Here is a 19162-nt window from a genome sequence, read left to right as displayed (position 1 = left end):
AGCAGGCTAAGTTCACCAAGTCAGTTACCATGGTAACTGATCCAGAGTTTCCCTTGGTTTCCACTAAACCCGCGTTCTGAAACAGGGCCCCAAACTAAATGATCTAACATGAGCTAGCTTGTACACCACTGCCACAGCTAGCTAACACTAACGTTAGCAAACTGTAGGTAACGCCAGTAAGTAAGTAAGTAAGCACAGCACACTCACCTGGAGATGGCAATGATGAACCCGATGCTGAATCATGACCGTTGGGTTAAATAAAGATGCTCCACATTGTCTTTCACCTCCTGCTAGAAGCTAGCATGTTTTGTCCTGTTGTATGATGACTCATGTTCAGCCTTCTTTCTGTAGCTTCCAGACTGTAGTTCTGTCAGCTCATGTGAGGAAGCTAGCTAGTAACTGCACCTCAATTTACAGATTCTTTTTACAGATCTGCTGCTATGCAGAAGTGGACAAAGTTCCACAAATATACAGGAGGGAAGTAACAAATGCCACGTGGCCCACAATCTGACAGCAAGCAATCTACAAATGTGCAAAACCTGTTTCACATGTAAAAATGGATCCACAAATGCGTATATATCACTTCACATGTATTTTTTTGGGTGAAAGTATTAACATCTGTAAAAGCTCTATCATTTTATGTGGAATTAAAATACGTTTTTACAGAGTAAGTTAGGCATATTTGCAAATCGCTCCGTATTTGTCTCGGTGTGACTTTACACAACATTAAAAAATACATGTTTGTGGATAGTGAGATATTTGTGTATTATGTCTTCTGTGGGTTACAAATAATAACGTCCAATAAAAACTTCCATATGGATGCAGCCAGGAGGAGGCTATGATGGCAGGCTTTATTCCCCGCCTTCCAGTTTAGGCATTCAGAAATCTTTTTAGACATGTGACCTAGTTTGATTCAAGTATGCACATGATTGTTTCTTAAAAATAAATGGTGGCGAATAAAAATTCAACGCACTGAATGAACGAGATCTTTACAATTGAAATGACCATAAATATCAAATGAATTTAAATCGCAAAATACCGTCTGTAACCCCATAAAATAGCATCAAGATCATTTTTTTTTTTAAATGCAGTTTTCAAATAATGAAGACAGTGGTGTGGATTGTATTCCGACTGAATTCAACATGTCATGAACTCATGACATGTTCCAACTCATTCATGTTGGGTGGTACTGTGTGTGGATATTGGGACAGAACCTACAGTGGTGTGGCAAATTTAAATATTAGTCATAGATAACACAAGTAAACACAAAATGCAGTTTTTAAATGAAGATTGTTATTATTAAGGGAAAACAAAATCCAAACCTACATGGCCCTGTGTGAAAAAGTGATTGCCCCTTAAACCTAATAACTGGTTGGGCCACCCTTAGCAGCAACAACTGCAATCTAGCGTTTGCGGTAACTTGCAATCAGTCTTTTACAGCACTGTGGAGGAATTTTGGCCCACTCATCTTTGCAGAATTGTTGTAATTCAGCCACATTGGAGGGTTTTCATGAACTGAGCATGAACTGCTTTTTTAAGGTCATGCCACAGCATCTCAATAGGATTCAGGTCAGGATGACTAGGCCACTCCAAAGTCTTCATTTTGTTCTTCTTCAGCCATTCAGAGGTGTGTTTTGGATCATCGTCCTGCTGTAGAGCCCAAGCTCGCTTCAGCTTGAGGTCACGAACAGATGGCCGGACATTCTCCTTCAGGAGTTTTTGGTAGACAGCAGAATTCATGGTTCCATTTATCACAGCAAGTCTTCCATGTCCTGAAGCAGCAAAACAGCCCCAGACCATCACACTACCACCTCCATATTTTACTGTTGGTATGATGTTCTTTTTCTTTTCGGGTGTGTGTCCCATTACATCTGGCGTAAAAGTAACACCGCATTTCAGAAAAAGAACATCATACCAACAGTAAAATATGGTGGTTGTAGTGTGATGGTCTGGGGCTGTTTTGCTAAAATAAGAAATCAGGAAGGGGGCAAACACTTTTTCACACCACTGTATATCTCTTATCAACTCCTCACTATTTCCAAAACATATTTTCTTCGTTAAAAACTGCATAGTACCTCTCGAGCTGTCTCAAATAATCTATAGTCTTAACACTTAGGAACATTTACATTCTGAGATGCAATTGAGACCTAATTCTTTGATCCGCTTTACACATTTTGGCTTTATCCTCTAGTGAGGTAACATAATTTCATAAAGTGCTGTCCCATCCTTCATACCGCATTAGGAGTCCTTGCATTATTGCACTGATCACACAGGTTACATCAGTTAAAGTCAGTGATGGTTCCTTGTGAAGGTCTACAACACAGCCTGAGACTTATAAGAACCCAAGGGTACCCCGGTAGAGGGCTCAATGTTCAATGACGGTCGATGATTGTCTTCAAATCACTTAATCAGGCTTATCGTTCTGTAAAGGGTGTCACTTACCTTCTCTCAAACTGTAGTAGTGCCTGACACGTGCATCTCTTCATCTAACCAGCTCAGAGGGGCTGATTCTTCTTTACTGTTCCACCCTGCTGTGCTGAGAAAGAAGTGCCACAAAAGGTCCTTATCTTTATGCAGACCCAACTGTTAATCGCTGAGTAGGTCAGTTGGTAAAGGTGTTGACTAAGGCTACAGGAAGCTGCTTCACAATAAAAGTTGCATTGCACTATACTGTGTTGGAAGTACTGTTGTTTCAGTACTTCTTCCAAACATTTCACAGCAGACAGTTTGACTGTCATAGCAGGAAAAACATAGGTGTTACTAATAACATTCATGATGGCTACGCTCTAGTCTCTTTAGCTGCTCTATATGTTCACCAGCTAGTTGCTAACTTTGTCTGCTGTCTGGTGCTGAACAGGTAGTTTGTTTTTAGAGCTTATAGCTTATTTTCAGTGGGGAAAAGACTGTGTGGGCAGTAAAAACAGAATAACTAGCTAAAAGAGGCTAAAATACTCAGTTTGAGTCGCTGAGTTTTGGAGATATCGGCCGTAGAGATGTCTGCCGTTTTTGAATATAATGGAACTATATAGCACTCGGCCTGTGGTGCTCAAAGCGCCAAAAAACTACCTTTGAAAAACTCACTGCAAAAACAGCACTGCCTCTTTCCAGAAATCCTGATTCGGTTACTCAAGATAATCCACAGACTTTGTTGTGAGCAGTTTCATGTAGGAACTATCGGTAGAAAGAAAATAGTTCCTACATGAAACTGCTCACACCAAAACAATCTAGATGGATAAATAGCACTACAGGTCAGAGGAAAAATATGTATTTTTGATTTTGGGGTGAACTGTCCCTTTAAGTATCAGATTGGACTCGGCAGAAGGCAGATACTCAATATTAAAGGACTCGGATCAGGATCAGGGCCAAGAAAGAGTTGATCAAGACATCCCTAACTAATAAATAATAGTTTTCTTTTTAATTCTTATGTTCTTATTTTTTATCCTTATGCACATGATTAATATGTGATGATGTGGAATGTATCCATCATTTTCAAGCAAATTGATTGCCCTGCAGCCATATATTCGTAATGTCTGATGTAATATATGTGTATAGTATTTGTTTTGTTGTTTTGGTTAAATGTTTTGTTTTATTAAATATGTGAAACTTCTTGGGATGCAAATCAAATTTCAGAAATATTCTGATAAAGGGAAATTAAATCAAAATAAATTTATAAAGCTTAAAGTCCTGTTTTGATGTGTAACCAATCTGAAGACTTGCTGTGTCACAGTACAGTTGGATTCTCTAGCAAAGAGCTCAGAAGAGTCTGTATGCATCACTTTGTGTTTGAGAAGAGTAATCTGCATAATCAATTAATTAGAAAAATTCATGGTGTGGGTAATACCTGGAACTTGGAACTAATTGATTAGTGTGATTTTAATGAATGTGTGTAAATCAATAAAGCAGGGAGTGGTGTGTGCTAACTGTAGTAAAATGAAAGTGGAGTGGGGAAATGGCTGTTTGATTTGTCTCAGAGTCAGTTATAGAAATGGCCCAGCAGTCAGTGGTAGTGCAGCTGTGACTAATCTAGTCGGTGAATAAGCAGTGTGCAGATCATTGCTGCATTCCTGTGCTGCATTTAGCCAGGTGCTGCACAAGGTCACCCGAGTCAACTTGTCTGAATGCAGTCGTCCTAATGCTCACTGTACACCGAAGGGCGCAGCCAGAATCAGGGTCTTGATGAAATATGGGGCATTTCTGCCGTGCTACCCGATGGAATATTTACAAAGTACATCCTGACGAAACGTGGATGATCTCTTTATGAAAGGTGTTCTGCAGATATTGATTAGTACCATTATACTAAGATGGGATACTGAAGGAACACCAGTTAGTATACAGACCAATTGCAGCGGTGGCTGATGTTCTTCTAATCTGCACACTGAGTGAAGTCATCCAAATTATACAAGTGTTTGAAATATATTTGTCATGCAATGGCACTTTATTTTACCCCTATCCACATTTAGCATGTATGTGCTGTTCATACACATGTATAAGAAATTCATAGTGGCTTTAAAATAATTTATACATGTGTGAAGAACTACTAGAAATGATGGAGGTGACAGGTGTCATCAGGAAAAAGAAAACACGTTTTGGCACACAAATTCATAGTTTGTGCTCTTACATTAATAACTTGTGCACACCAATGAGTTCATTCATATTGAGTTCACATAGAGTATTCATATTGTTATGTTGCACTGCACTGGTCTGTCATACTTGCTTGTTACCAGCTTATGTTATGATTAGGATTGGGTGTTGAATATCAGTACTTTATTTGTACCGACCACAATGTGTCCTTACCACCGAGTATCAAAAACTGAAGTGCTGACAGTTGCCATCGAAGGTCTGGTCAGATTCCTAATCTTGTTACTTTGCTGATATAAATCCACAATTTTAGGCTATTTTAGGTCTGTAGCTAACGATTATCTTAATAATTGATTAATCTGCTGATTATTACCTCGATTTATCATTTTGTCTCTAAATTGTCAGAAAGTAGTGAAAAATGTCACAATTTTCTCAAAAAAGCTCAAACTGGCGTCTTCAGATGTCTTGTTTTGTCCGTCCAAAAGTCCAAAACTCTGAAGAGATTCAGTTTACTACGATATCAAACAGAGACAAGCAGCAAATCCTCACACTGAAGAAACTGCAACCAGAAACCATTTTGCTTGATAAATAACTTAAATGATGAGTTTCAAAGTTCATTCTTGACCTTGGAAACAGGTCACCAAGTTTTCGATCATATCACACGATCTTCTTCAGAAGATGTAGTTGCCCACTTGTCTCACCTCAAGGTCTATTTTAGAAGATACATGATCAATCGATCATCTAAGTTGTTGTCAATTAATTTTCTGTTAGTCAACTAATCAATTCATCAAGTAATTATTTCAGCAATAATGTGCACTAGTATCAAAACATTTAAAATGATACACAGGCCTAGTTATGATATGGCTCAGCCTATTGCAGGTAGCCTAACAATCACTTTTGTATGTTAATAATCCATCTCCAGTATGGAGATGCCCTGCTTTACACCCTTCACTTTGTTCAGAGGTGGGTAGAGTAGCCAAAAACTGTACTCAAGTAAAAGTACTGTTACTCAAAGTGGTCATCAAAATAACTACTTGCGTTAGAGTAGAAAAGTATCTACTAAAAACTCTTTTTCCCACTGCTTTTATTTTATGTGGATTATGATTATGCCATTATTTCAACCACAGCTATATAGATTGTACTTGTATAGCGCCTTTCTAGTCTTTGACTACTCAAAGCGCTTCAACTTCACCCCATTCACACAGCTCATCAAAGTAACTAAGCATTCACACACCGAAGGCACAGTCCTCTGGTTCATTTGGGGTTCTTGCCAAAGGACACTTCGACATGTGGGCTGGGGGAAGCCGGGATCGACCCGCCAACCTTCTGATTGGTGTTGACCCGCTCCAGTCTCCCCAGCTGGTCTTCCTCAGGTGAAGAAGTGAACATACACCTGTATTTACCATCATCTCCTGATTAGTTAATCTGCTGCATATACACCAGGACAGTATTCCCAGTCTGTATCTCTCAAGTGTGATCACATTAACATTATACTCAATGAAGACATTTTTTATTACAGTCTTTGTTGGTTGTCTCCTATATTATATTGTATTATGATTTGGGAATAAAGCAGCAAATCAGATATGTATGGACCATGTTGTCTGTTATGTCAACATGTAAATATAAAGAGTGTCAACCAGTTACAGTGTCCTTAACCTTTTATAATTCCAGTATATACAATAAGATTACAGACATGGCCAAATCAGTCTCTAATAAACCTCTGAAAATAGGCCTACATTTGAATAACAAAGAGTCAAACTAGTGAGATCCACATCTTTCACTGAATAAAGCACAGCAAATCATAACAGTCTAATGCACAACAGTGTGATACACATTTATAGCTTGCATAATTCTAACATATTATAGGAAGTATGTCAAAAGCAGCACTGTTAAAACATTCCTTAACTAAATAATATAAGGTCAAGAGTAAGTCTGTAACCCGCTCATTAGGAGATAATGATGTCACGTTTCATCACGAGGTGCCTATTAAATACAGGTGTGTTCACGTCTTCACTTTTACCTGAGGAAGACCACATCATATAAGGCATGTCCACATAAAAAGTCTGTCTTCATCAGGTACATGAATGACTAGTTAAATGGTTACAACAGTTTAAAGTCACACAAGTGAGGCCAAGAATGTTTTGTCTCATCTGAAGCTTCAGCCATTATTCTCCAATGAATAGAGTCATGAGGGGGCGTGGCTGCAGTAGGATAACTGAGCGGAAGCAGACCTGGGATCAGCAGACCACCAGCCTCTTAGCAGAATGTGCATGAATGTGTAAAATAATAAATAGGAGAGGGATGAATGTATCCAAATGTAATGTAGTAAAAATAATGATTTTTCTCAAAAAATCTACTCAAGTAAGAGTAAAAAGTGAGCTGCATTAAAACTACTCCAACAAGTACAATTTACTGAAAAGCGTTACTTAAGTACATATAATGGAGTAAACTCGGAGTAACTTGTCACTACCCACCCCTGCCCACGGTGGTAACATCCATTTCATTGTTCAATTTTCATTTGTCAGTCACAAATCTGCTGTGATGTGGTGTGACGTAAATGGTAAATGGCCTGTACTCAAAGCATGTACATGATGTACCTAAAGTAGCAGCTGTAACATTTGCTCCCTATGTAAACAAACACCAGCATCCAACAGTGATGCATTAGCCCCTGAAATACCCAGAATGCAGTGTGATGCGACTGAATTTGAGCCCTGCTCTGGCTTTGTGTAATTCAGTGGTGTTGACTGTAAGGGGTTAGTGTAGCTAATATCACTCCGCTGATGAGGGTTGTGTGTTAACATGTGTGTGATCCTCTAATTGTACCTGATTGCCTCTGCTGTGCATTGATACTCCTCCTGGCTGCCACATTGAGCCCCATTTTAAGATGTCTGTGCTACCTCTGTGTGCCTTGCTCTGACTTAATGTCTCATGTTCCAGCTGCTTTTTTCTTTCCTCTTTTTCTCTCGTTTGGCTAGTGAAACAGTGTCTGCCCCACCCTGTGGTCTGAAGTTCTGCACTCAGTCTTTTCCTGTCAAAGTGCCAGCTCTTAAAGGAAGAGATTTTCTTCTTTCTGCTCTAAAAACACCGGGGCTGCTCCTCCCCCTCACCTCCCACCCTGGTTCTCTGTCTCTCTCTCTCTCTGTCTTACTGTGTGACGTCTTGACCACTAACGGCTACATATTAAGAGATAATTCCATACCCTGAGGTTGCAAACCGGCTCAGACTGGCTCAATGCGTTTTGACTGTGCTCTGTTCCCTGGGCAAAAATAAATAAATAAAAAACTAAAAAAACAGAGAAAATTATGTCTGTGCCTTTTTTTTAAAGGAACATGAGGCTAATTTGCAGCAGGAGTGCCACAGCAACAAGAAACACGCACCTCTGTTGTCTGACAATAAGGAATAATTAGTGACATTTTTCTGTAAATAGTTTCTCTGGTTTTACCTCAGTGAACAAAATAATACCATTTCCATTTTTAGTAGGTAGTTTTTCTGTTACTGGCCTTTCATAAAGGGAACACTTAAAAGACCTCTCACTTTAACGCAAAGGATCACAGTAGTCCAGCTGACTGTTTTTTTATGATTTTATTCTATTAAACCACAAATATTCATTGATTCCACGTTACCAAACTATACATCAGTCTACTTGATTTTCACACATTTGCCACATTGTGATATACACTCAGTTGGCAGTTTTTTAGGGTACACAGAGTTCAAATTAAATGAAAGTAGTCCAATAAAAGTTAGGGCTAAACGATTTAAGGCAAATATCTAATTGTGATTTTTCTAACAGATATTGTGATTGCAATTTAAATTGTCATAATTTGCTATTAATTAAACTCCATGCCTGTATTGATGGTCTGCATTGTATTAAACAAGATAAGTTTGTGACAAGCATAAGCCAGTCAGTTGACATTGAAGCCCTCTTCAGTAAGATGTTACATCAGTGGTTTTAGAATTACTCTGTGATCATGGCATTCGACTGTCTGAATATTATATGATGCAATCACCTAGGGTGTTTATGTAGATGAAGAGTCAGACTATGTTAGTCTATTTGAAGAGGATATAGGCAGTCCATTTTCAGGATTTTCAAACATAAACTCATACAGAGTGATGTTTCTTTATTGTGTCCGAATGTAAATCGTACACACACCTGCATGCAGAGAGCATATTAACCAGATAACAGCCAGGAGTTTTAGATTTGAAGTTTGGCAAACTCACAGAATTAAACAAGGTTCAAGGTTCATTTATCTTTATAAAACACAGGGTTGTACAATGAAATGCAAGCTATAGTCCCTTCATGCTACACACCAAAAAAACAAAACAAATAGCAAATTATTATTTATGTTTTAGTGCAGAGGATGATAGTAATGTTATTAGTTACAGCTGACTAAACCTGCCAACATGAATTGTCTCTATAGGCAGAAAAATTGACTCTCGCTGGCTGTACGTTCACGTTTTCTAGAGCTTGCTAAGTCATCGTTTACAAGTGCGACTCTCGCTTTTGATGTACAAATGGTTAATCATTTAGCCCTCAGTGAGTCGTCTTGGAGGCTGTAGTTTGTGCTGCTGTTTAACTGTTTCTAATAATATGTAGTCTACCCCATTGATATACAGTAAATGGGCAAGACAAAATAATAACCTGGTTCTGCTGGGGTGCCCCCTAAATGTGATGCTTCAAATCATCAGTCAGTCAGATCTGAAACATTTAAGTGTGACAAACATGAAAAAAAAAGAAATCAGGAAGGGGGCAAACACTTTTTCACACCACTCTATAAACACCCCTAATAGTTATATTACACCTGGGCGTCACCTGGCAGTGTTAATGGGTGGGGATCATATCTTTGTCACTGCAACCTACTGATTGGCCCGGTTGCCTGCATGGTGGAGGTTAGGGTGTAGAGCTGTGAGCATGTTATGCCCCCCAGATGATGCCCCTCACTAAAGTTGGGGTTTGGTAGCATTTCATTGGATCTGAATCCAATATCAAATCTTTAGGTTGACTTTAGATCTGTAATCACAATTTGTTGGCTGAGAGGCAGAAACAGTTTTTAATGGCAGCCTAATTAATGTTGACAACCCGTAGCTACAACCTGAAAATGAGATGAGTAGCGGAGGATATGACATGTTGATTAAATATGTATAATAAACAACATGTGTAGCCTACTGGCTTTTACACCTTGTTCTTCACAAGCTATTTGATCCAAATACTGGAGCTCCTGATTCAGAACTATGAAATTATAGTCATTTTAACCAGTGAAGGTGACGGTCAGTGGCGGCTGAAAATGAGAAGCTGCTACGTGAATGTTTTGTACGCTGCTGCTCTTTGCTGATGAGAAAGAGAGAGGAGATGGCAGATCCGTTGGAGTCGTAGCTTAGTGAATCTGTGCATTTTACCAACCTCAGTGTCTGAACTCTGAGTCACTCAGCGGTGCACCCAAGTCATTTTTCACATTCATACACACTAATTTTCACTCGTATATGCAGTGAGATGTTTGCGCTGTAGAGCCCGGCTGTCATTAGGGAGAGCAGTTCTGGGATGCTAGCAGGCTGAGGTGGCCAAAACTTCTTTTTAGCCGATACTGATCCTTAGGATCAGTTCAGGACATGTCAAGCTGCAACTAATTAGTTTAATTTCGGATTAGTCTTTCATTCTTTTGAGAAGTGGATGCATTTTTTGTCAATAGAATATTAAAAATAATGGCAAATGCCATAACAAGTTCTCAGAGCTTGAAGTGGTATCTTATTTAGTCTGACCAATTTTGTACTAACTGAATGGTTCAAAGCGATTAACCAGTTATCAAAATGATCACCAGATAACCTTCTGTGGCTAATTGATTAGCAGACTAATGATTTGAGCAGTAGTTTGGTTGGTGTGGAAACATTCAGACAGTAATGTGGATGAAGAACTCTGCTGTGTGGAGTGTGTTGGTATGAGATGAATCCTCGACACTGTTTCTTTCTCTCACTTCTTTTGCTATGCTCTTTGTCTCCAACTGCACACTCACCCCTCCTCCTCCTCCTCCTCCTCCCCCTTGCCCCCTACCACTGCCCCCCATCCCCTCCCATCAGTACCATCCACCCTCACACGCACATGCACACCCCCACCCCTCAGGCGACAACAGAACAGGAATTGATTAGTGGCACAGCTTAAAAATAGACGACTGGTTGTCATAGCAACGCCCACAAATGAGCTGTTGTCTAGTTTAATAAAGAGCAGCATTGTGTCTGAGCGCTAGGTGTGTGTCTTACGTGCTGTGTATCCACAGTCAGCAGGTGGAGGTGTGTGTAATTATCACACTGCGGTCTGTGACTTCTGTACGTAGTATGCATCAATCAATTCAACCAATGACAAAACACCACCAGCATCCTTCTCTTAACTCCCATTGGCTCTAATCTGCATCCCACAACCATCAATTCCTGAGCCACCCCACACAACCAATTACAACACTGTTGCTATGGGCTCCATTCTGATTGGCCTCGTTAGTGTCAAAAACTGGCCATATGCACATTTTGGTCATATTCCCAGCAGCCCTGTCATCAACATCCTTTACAGCCAGGCAGCCACTGTGTGTGGGGGTGTAGGGGTTGAGATACTGTTCCAGTGTGTCAGCTGGACCAGAGAGCCGAGCCTCTGCCTCCTGTTGGCACAGGGAGGGGTTCCATCTTTTTTAGCACTGTCTAAAGAATCCAGATGGTAGTTGCCTCTGGTAGTTTCCTGAAGGACTGGTAGGATTAGCAACAAGGAGTTTCCACCACACACACATCGGCTTCTACCAGACAGGCAGAACACTGCTGTGGACAGGACATGAGCTGGTGCAGCAGTGTCAATGAAACAGAAATGCAGGTGGAACTGTCCATGTGCTCCAGTGAGTCGTGTGTTGTGATGCTGTCAGGCTGCTGTCTCTGTTTTTGTTATTCTTTAAGGGTTACATGACGAGCAAACTGTTTGAGCCACTGTTTGACACTCGACGCTCCCAGCCAACGTTCTGACCATGTAGGAGACACGTGTGTGACGTGAGTCTACTCAACCTGGTTTTACCTACAGTACGTTGGACCTACTCATATGAGACAGCTGCCACAGGTTATTCTCTGATTGTCAGCATTAGCAAAGACTCCAGTCTGCAGTGTAGTTCATACTCTTAACTGATAAACCAGAGAAATACATTTAATTATATCCAAGAATGACCAAATACTAGTTAAGTTTCAGTTTCAGCTTCAGCTGTTTTTCTGTTCAGTCTCTGTCTCTCTCACTTGACTATACATGCAGCTTTCTATTTCCCTCTCTCATTCTTTCTTGCTTTTTTATTTCTCTCTCTTTCTCTTATTGGGGAGTTGATTAATTTACATGTAATTATTGTTACATTACATACATTTCCATGTGACTCTTGTGAACCACATACAGTCCAGTGACGGGCAATGTACAAAGCATCCAGCTGCGTCGCGGCTGCAGAAGACAATCCGCTGTCATTCTTGTGTGTGTGTGTGTGTGTGTGTGTGTGTGTGTGTGTGTGTGTGTGTGTGTGTCCATCAGGTCCGTGGCTGGAGCGTCCCACATGAAGCTCTTTCCCCCGCTCTACTGTCTTTATGCACCAGGTTTATGTCTCGCATTTCTTAAGCATAAAATTCACTTCTGAATGTATATAAATGCCTGAATTTATTGGCAATTGAGTTAAAATACATTTTTAATGATGCATTTTGTTTGTTTTTGACTTTCAAGACCTTGGCGAGCAGTGGCAGATCTAACGGGGTGGCATTAAAAATGCCTTGCCACTCCAGCTGCCACCCCAGTTTTGGACAGTCAAATATAAAAATATATATATATATATATATATATATATATATATATATATATATATATATATATATATTTATATATATATATATATTTATAAATATATATATATATATAATATTGTGGCTATGGCTGGGAGGAAATTTACAAGAGCGAAACTCAGAAGTCCGAGTGGAAGTGAATGCAGCAATAGATGACGCTCCCAGTAGGGAGGGAGATGTGGGATAGACAGAAGGTCAAAAACAGATTTTATCCCCATAAAATAAGAAATAAACAAACAGGCTTGCCCCAGTGTTGTGCCAGGAGCCGCGAGAGGACACAGGGCAGGTAACAGACCAATTCCACCCAGCTGCTGCTGGTCGTCCCTGCAGCAGGCAGCAGCTCCCGGCAGCTTTCTGTGCAGCCTCTCGGCCCCAGCCGCACACACACCGACTGCTGATGGCTTTTTTCCTGTGTGTGTAGGGTTGCCAACTTCCACTAGTAGAGATACAAAACGGCCGCAGATGGATAGTGGCAGGGTCGTTTTGTTGAAGCGTGTTTTGTTTAGTAGCTAATAGTAACTCATGTTTGATTGTGTGAGGGACAGATTAAACCTGACAAAATTTAAATATTCACCAGTGCTTACGAGTGTCTCCGGATTGCCTGCAGCTATCAACATCTCTGAAACTGCTCATTCTGCAGACAAACTTTTTTTGAAAGACCTGAAATTTGTCAGTCATGCAAGTGCAACATACAAAAGCACCCAGTTTAAAAAGCACTAAAATCACTCGCTCCAAGCCCCAAACAAAAAGCATCATTAGTCAGTTCATTCAAAGCTGAGTACCTGAGAGTTTGCACTTTGACCACATTTTCAAATGGAAGCTCAGAGAAAAGGACTTTTGCCGTCTAATCAGCATTACTGGATATCTTGTATCGTCGGCAACACTAAATGTGTGGCTTCACAGAGTATTAGTGACACAATTGGTGAATATCATTTTTATATGTAGGTCTCTACCTAGGAGCCAATGTAAACCCTTATGATCACTTTGAATCTTATTTCAAATCTGTTGGGAAACATTGAAGGGCATGCAGGAGGTTGAAACTGGTTGTTACTTTGTGTGTGTGTGTGTGTGTGTGTGTGTGTGTGTGTGTGTATACACACACACACACACAGTGGTGTGCAAAAGTGTTTGCCCCCTTCCCGATTTCATTTTTTTTTTGCATGTTTGTCACACTTAAATGTTTCAGATCATCAAACAAATTTAAATATTAGTCAAGGATAACACAAGTAAACGCAAAATGCAGTTTTTAAATGAAGGTTGTTATTATTAAGGGAAAACAAAATCCAAACCTACATGACCCTGTGTGAAAATGTGATTGCCCCCTAAACCTAATAACTGGTTGCTCCACCCTTAGCAGCAACAACTGCAATCAAGTGTTTGCGATAACTTGCAATGGGTCTTTTACAGCACTGTGGAGGAATTTTGGCCCACTCATCTTTGCAGAATTGTTGTAATTCAGCCACATTGGAGGGTTTTCGAGCATTAACTGCCTTTTTAAGGTCATGCCACAGCATCTCAATAGGATTCAGGTCAGGACATCATACCAACAGTAAAATACGGTGGTGGTAGTGTGATGGTCTGGGGCTGTTTTGCTGCTTCAAACTCCTGAAGGAGAATGTCCGACCTTCTGTTTGTGACCTCAAGCTGAAGCGAACTTGGGTTCTGCAGCAGGATAATGATCCAAAACACACCAGCAAGTCCACCTCTGAATGGCTGAAGAAGAACAAAATGAAGACTTTGGAGTGGCCTAGTCATCCTGACCTGAATCCTATTGAGATGCTGTGGCATGACCTTAAAAAAGCAGTTCATGCTCAGTTCATGAAAACCCTCCAATGTGGCTGAATTACAACAATTCTGCAAAGATGAGTGGGCCAAAATTCCTCCACAGTGCTGTAAAAGACTGATTGCAAGTTACCGCAAACGCTAGATTGCAGTTGTTGCTGCTAAGGGTGGCCCAACCAGTTATTAGGTTTAGGGGGCAATCACTTTTTCACACAGGGCCATGTAGGTTTGGATTTTGTTTTCCCTTAAACATAACAACCTTCATTTAAAAACTGCATTTTGTGTTTACTTGTGTTATCTTTGACTAATATTTAAATTTGTTTGATGATCTGAAACATTTAAGTGTGACAAACATGCAAAAAAATATGAAATCAGGAAGGGGGCAAACACTTTTGCACACCACTGTATAATATGAATGAATATTTCTCTAGTTCTGCCCTGTTGGCGGCGGCAAAATAAATTACAAACCAGTGCAACTGGTGGAGTACCAATGCAGGTGAGAAGTTGACCCAGACAGAACAGCTGGTTCTAAAGTCAATGCACAACAAAACTAGTGTTTGTGCTTTTCATGTTTGTAGTTAGCGAGAGAGCGGGAGGGAGACTGCCCAAACCTGCGTTCAGTCTCCTCCCGCTCTCTGTGGTCACCCTCTCAGCTGAATTCACCATATAGTTGTTCTTTTGGTCATTTATATATTTTTCTGTTTCTGCTGACAGACAGCTGAACGAGTATAAATGCTATTTTGACCAGCAGTTACTACCAAACTGCTGAATTGCAGATAAAATCATTTTATGATCACAACAAAATAAACAAAACTACTGATTAATGACAGCAACTGTGCTGTGAGATTGGCTCTACTGAAATTTTAAATGAGTGAGGACAGAGAAAGTAAGAGGTAACAAAATGTCATTTTCAATACAGCCAAAAGCATCTGTTAAATTGGCTGCTATATGTATGCTGTACAACACAAAAAATGTAAACAAAAACAACTCTAAACTATATAAAAAATGTGTTTGACTCCGCTTCTAAAGCATTTCCAGTGGACATTAGAGCGCAGCCGGATGCTGTGTATGTTCGCTGAGATGAGACTGAGTACAGCACTTCCTGCTGCTCACCCTGTGTGACCTCAGCACAAAGCCCAACCGTACACACAGCATAAAGCTCAGCTCTGCCACAATTAACATGACCTATATGCCAGCAGTAAGAACTGCTGATGGCTGCTCTCATGCTACTCTAGATGATACTGACTGTTAATGTGGACTGCAGGCGGCATGCATCTTATGGATCTTGCTGGGATTGTCCTCAGCAGCTATTTTGTTCCCATCTTACCTTCAAACTTTAAATCTCCTCTTGTCTGTTGAATTGTTGCACTGTGGGATTGTACCAATGAAACAGGACTGAGGCGAGGCAGAGCAGCATGTTTGAAGGATAAAGGTACAGCCTCCTAATTATGTTTTGGAAGTGAGGTTTTTTTGCAGTTGTATATTTTCTTTCTTTTTATTTTAACCATTAACTTGTAGATGAGCTGAGATTTTATGTTGTATCACAATTGCATACAGTACTGTAATGTATACAGTACATCGACTAATAATTAAATGCACTATGGTAGTAGGACTGGGTATTGTTTGAAGATGTTTGACATCAGTGCTAAGATGATACCAGAAATTTGGCCGCCCACTATCGGACAGAACCGAGTCTGGTTCTGCCCGAGGGTGGGCGGCCAAATTTCTGCCTCTTATAGGAAGTTTACCACAGCAAACCTGGGGCCGCGTAATATTTCAGCACAGCAACACTTTACGGTACACAATACACCAAGGTAGGATGGGGGGGGTAAAGAGGGGCCCATCAGCAACTCATTTTTGCAGCAGGACCCCCAAGCAGGTAGATCTCTCCATGCCGATACCAAAAACAATACCTTTTTCTACATTAGTTTGGGAAATATAAACATAATTTAAATCTTTAGTTTGTTCAAAAACCTGCCAAACTGGAAAATATATCAGTGCTAAATGAAATGAAATATAGTCTCAAGTTAGAAATGTTTGCTGATTTAGATCAGGAAATATCTGATCCAAGAATAAATCAAGTATAAATCAAGTCCAAGAATGCAACCAAGAATTCAGTGCTGTCAATACTTTTGACACTTGACACTTTTTGATACTTTTGACTCAGTACTATGGATTAATTTCAGCCCTGGCAGTTAGTATACAAGATGTGAATATATTGCATTGTTCGTACTAACCACTGCCCTTTCAAATTTTAAAAAACGTTTTGAAAACACTAAAGCTAGTAAAACTAGTTGTAATGCAAGGATTTTTTGAAACAGTTTTTTTGTTGTTGTTTGTTGTGTGTGTTGTGCTTGTTTTGGGGCCATTACATCACTGCACACTATTTTTTATTTCCCTTCCTGTCTGTTTGTTCCATCAATAACGCACTCTCTAAAGTTGATCTGCATGCTGGAATTTTAAACATACATTTTGTCATTTTTCTATTGTGAACATGCTCAGAACTAGAGCTGGGTATGATTTCAAATGTTCCAATACTAGTTAGAGTTCAAAGGATTAGTTGATTGTTATATTAGTGTCTCAGCAGCCAATTGATCAGCAACAATTTTGGTAACTAATTAATCTGTGATAGTAAACTGAACATCTTTGGGTTTTAGACCTCTGATCGAACACAATTGTCAAATTGCATTCTGGGATATTGTAATGGGCATTTTTCACTATTTCTTGATACTTTGTAGACTAAACTATTATTAATCTGCAGACTAAGTGATATTAAATAAGTGGTAATAGGATACCTGAGTTTCAGTGCAGATACAAAGCTGATACTTGTGTCAGTGCTGATACGTTCTCACATCTCCACCAGTTTTACACGGGGATCTGTTTACTTGTCACGATCAGTACAACTCAGCCTGTGAAAGCAGTTGTATAATGACTTCAGTGTCTCTGGAGGAGCTTTGTCAAATCTAACTTGGATTTAGCAATTTTTTAACTGAAAGCCTATGTCACAAATAGGAGGTAGGGCGGGAGGGTCTAAGGAAAGATGCTATTGGTTGCATTTTGGGAAATGTAGGATCCAGTGTTTTTGGAGCTTGACCTATACCAGGGGCTAATGCTGCCTGTCAGAGAACTTGAAAATTTCCGACCTCCTACCAGAAAAAGTCCAGTGGAACGCCACTCAAAGTCGAGTTGCCTACTTGTGAACTTGGGGCAAATCTATCTATCAACTTGTGAAGAAGCAGTTCTCTGACATCACAATAATGGCAGCACCATGGAAGTGCACATTGTAAATGGTAAACCATCAACAAAAAGGTAACCTAAAGTATATTTGCCTTTATTTAATTAAAAGAATACACACTATCATATCATAAAATCTGTTCTGCATGTTAATTGATGTCAAAATATGTCACCGATGTTATTAGATAGCTGGTTACGGTAAACAGTCTCTGAAGGTCATCTTCTCTGCACAAAAGTTATTGGGGAAAACATTAAAAATGTCAAAAAATGTGAAAACATTAGGAAATATACAACAGTTTTTCATGGTCAGCCATGTTTTTTGTTTATGTTTGGCGTTGTGCACCTGGAATGCTTGAAGGTGGGAAGTTGGAAATTTCAACTGGGAAATTCTGACCTCCGACTTTGACCGGAATTCCAGCTTAAAAGTCAGGATATTTCTGTCTCTGCTGCAAAGATTTAGAACATTCATTTTTAAATCTGTCACTGGCAAGTCCTCCAATTTTACTTTATGAAAGTGCAATACTAAATTACTGGAGTACCAATTTAAATGTTGTCTGAACACAACATTTATAATGAAAATATAATTTTTTTAACCTTTATTTTGGATTGGTTGCCATTCTCAAGAGGGAGGGTCTTCTGTAATACGAGCCAGCCCTTGGGCAGACACCGTAGGCGAGACAGCGAGAGTAGAGCTATAGATGCTTGAGAGTGGCATGCTGCAGATGAATGCAAAGAGCAACTCTTCGTTGAGACCGTGATGAACAATGACTGACGACCCTCATCCCTGATGTATTATGATTTATTATGGTTTTAACTACATCTGTTTGTTGACCTAAATGAACTGAAACCAACCAAGCTCAGTGCACAGTAGTTGGATGTAGAGCGATGGCAAAAAGTTTGTCAAGCTCATTCGGGTTTCAGGTAAGGCCTGCGTCCTTTTCTTGTGGCAACCCAAGGCAACTCTGGTATGTGTGGCCCGTTGGGCCTTGAGCCCTGCGTGAAAAAACGCAGTCCTCTCATTCATTTGAATGCCAGTCCATTGACGCAGCGGGGGTGCCAGCACAGGAGGCTCCAGCAAAAAAGTCGAACCAGGCTCAACTTTTTTGCTGCAGCACAATGCGGTCGTCACCCAGCAAAGCGCTGCGTTGACCAATCACACACATGCAAGAGCACATTCCTGGTTGGATTACTTTGTAACGTGAATGCAGTATTTCTACTGTTTACCTTGTTGTGACCGAAGGTGATAACTATCCAGAGTTGTAAAATCCTGTCTTGTGAATATTACAAACAGTATTACAAACACTGTGTAGTGTGTTGGCGTCTCATAAGCCTTTAAACTCATTAATCTGTTACTCCTACTGGACTTCCTGGATCGTATTTCATTGTCTCACCAGCACCTTAAACAACACGCCCTCAGCAACGCAGCCGCTTTGTAGCTGGTACAGCCATAAGGCTTAGCGGTAATTAAATCCTGTAGACCTAAAAGCATTTTACCAGTACTACCTTTGCCATGACAACAGTACTTTTCTAAACATAGTCACAAAGCGCTTTCCAAGGAAAAGAAAAATGAAAATCCAGTGTAAAATCAGAAAAAATTTATGATTATAAAATCGTATTTGGGTTCAGGGTCCTGCCAGTTTTGTGCCACAGCCGCCATTTTGCACCCATCACCACCATTTTGACAGTAGGATTAATGGCACAAATGGAGGCGGATGGTGATTCGCAGCACCGGATC

The 19162-nt window shown here is 40.1% G+C and overlaps 1 protein-coding gene across 4 annotated transcripts in view; it reads left to right on the top strand.

Annotated features, from left to right (window-relative positions):
* gatad2b (GATA zinc finger domain containing 2B) overlaps nt 1-19162 on the top strand; it is a 61274-nt gene that overhangs the window by 5867 nt on the left and 36245 nt on the right. The gene's annotated exons all lie outside the window — the stretch shown is intronic.

This window comes from Siniperca chuatsi, linkage group LG17, assembly GCF_020085105.1.
Source record: "Siniperca chuatsi isolate FFG_IHB_CAS linkage group LG17, ASM2008510v1, whole genome shotgun sequence".
NCBI lineage: Eukaryota > Metazoa > Chordata > Actinopteri > Centrarchiformes > Sinipercidae > Siniperca > Siniperca chuatsi.
This window is presented reverse-complemented; position numbering and strand designations above follow the sequence as displayed.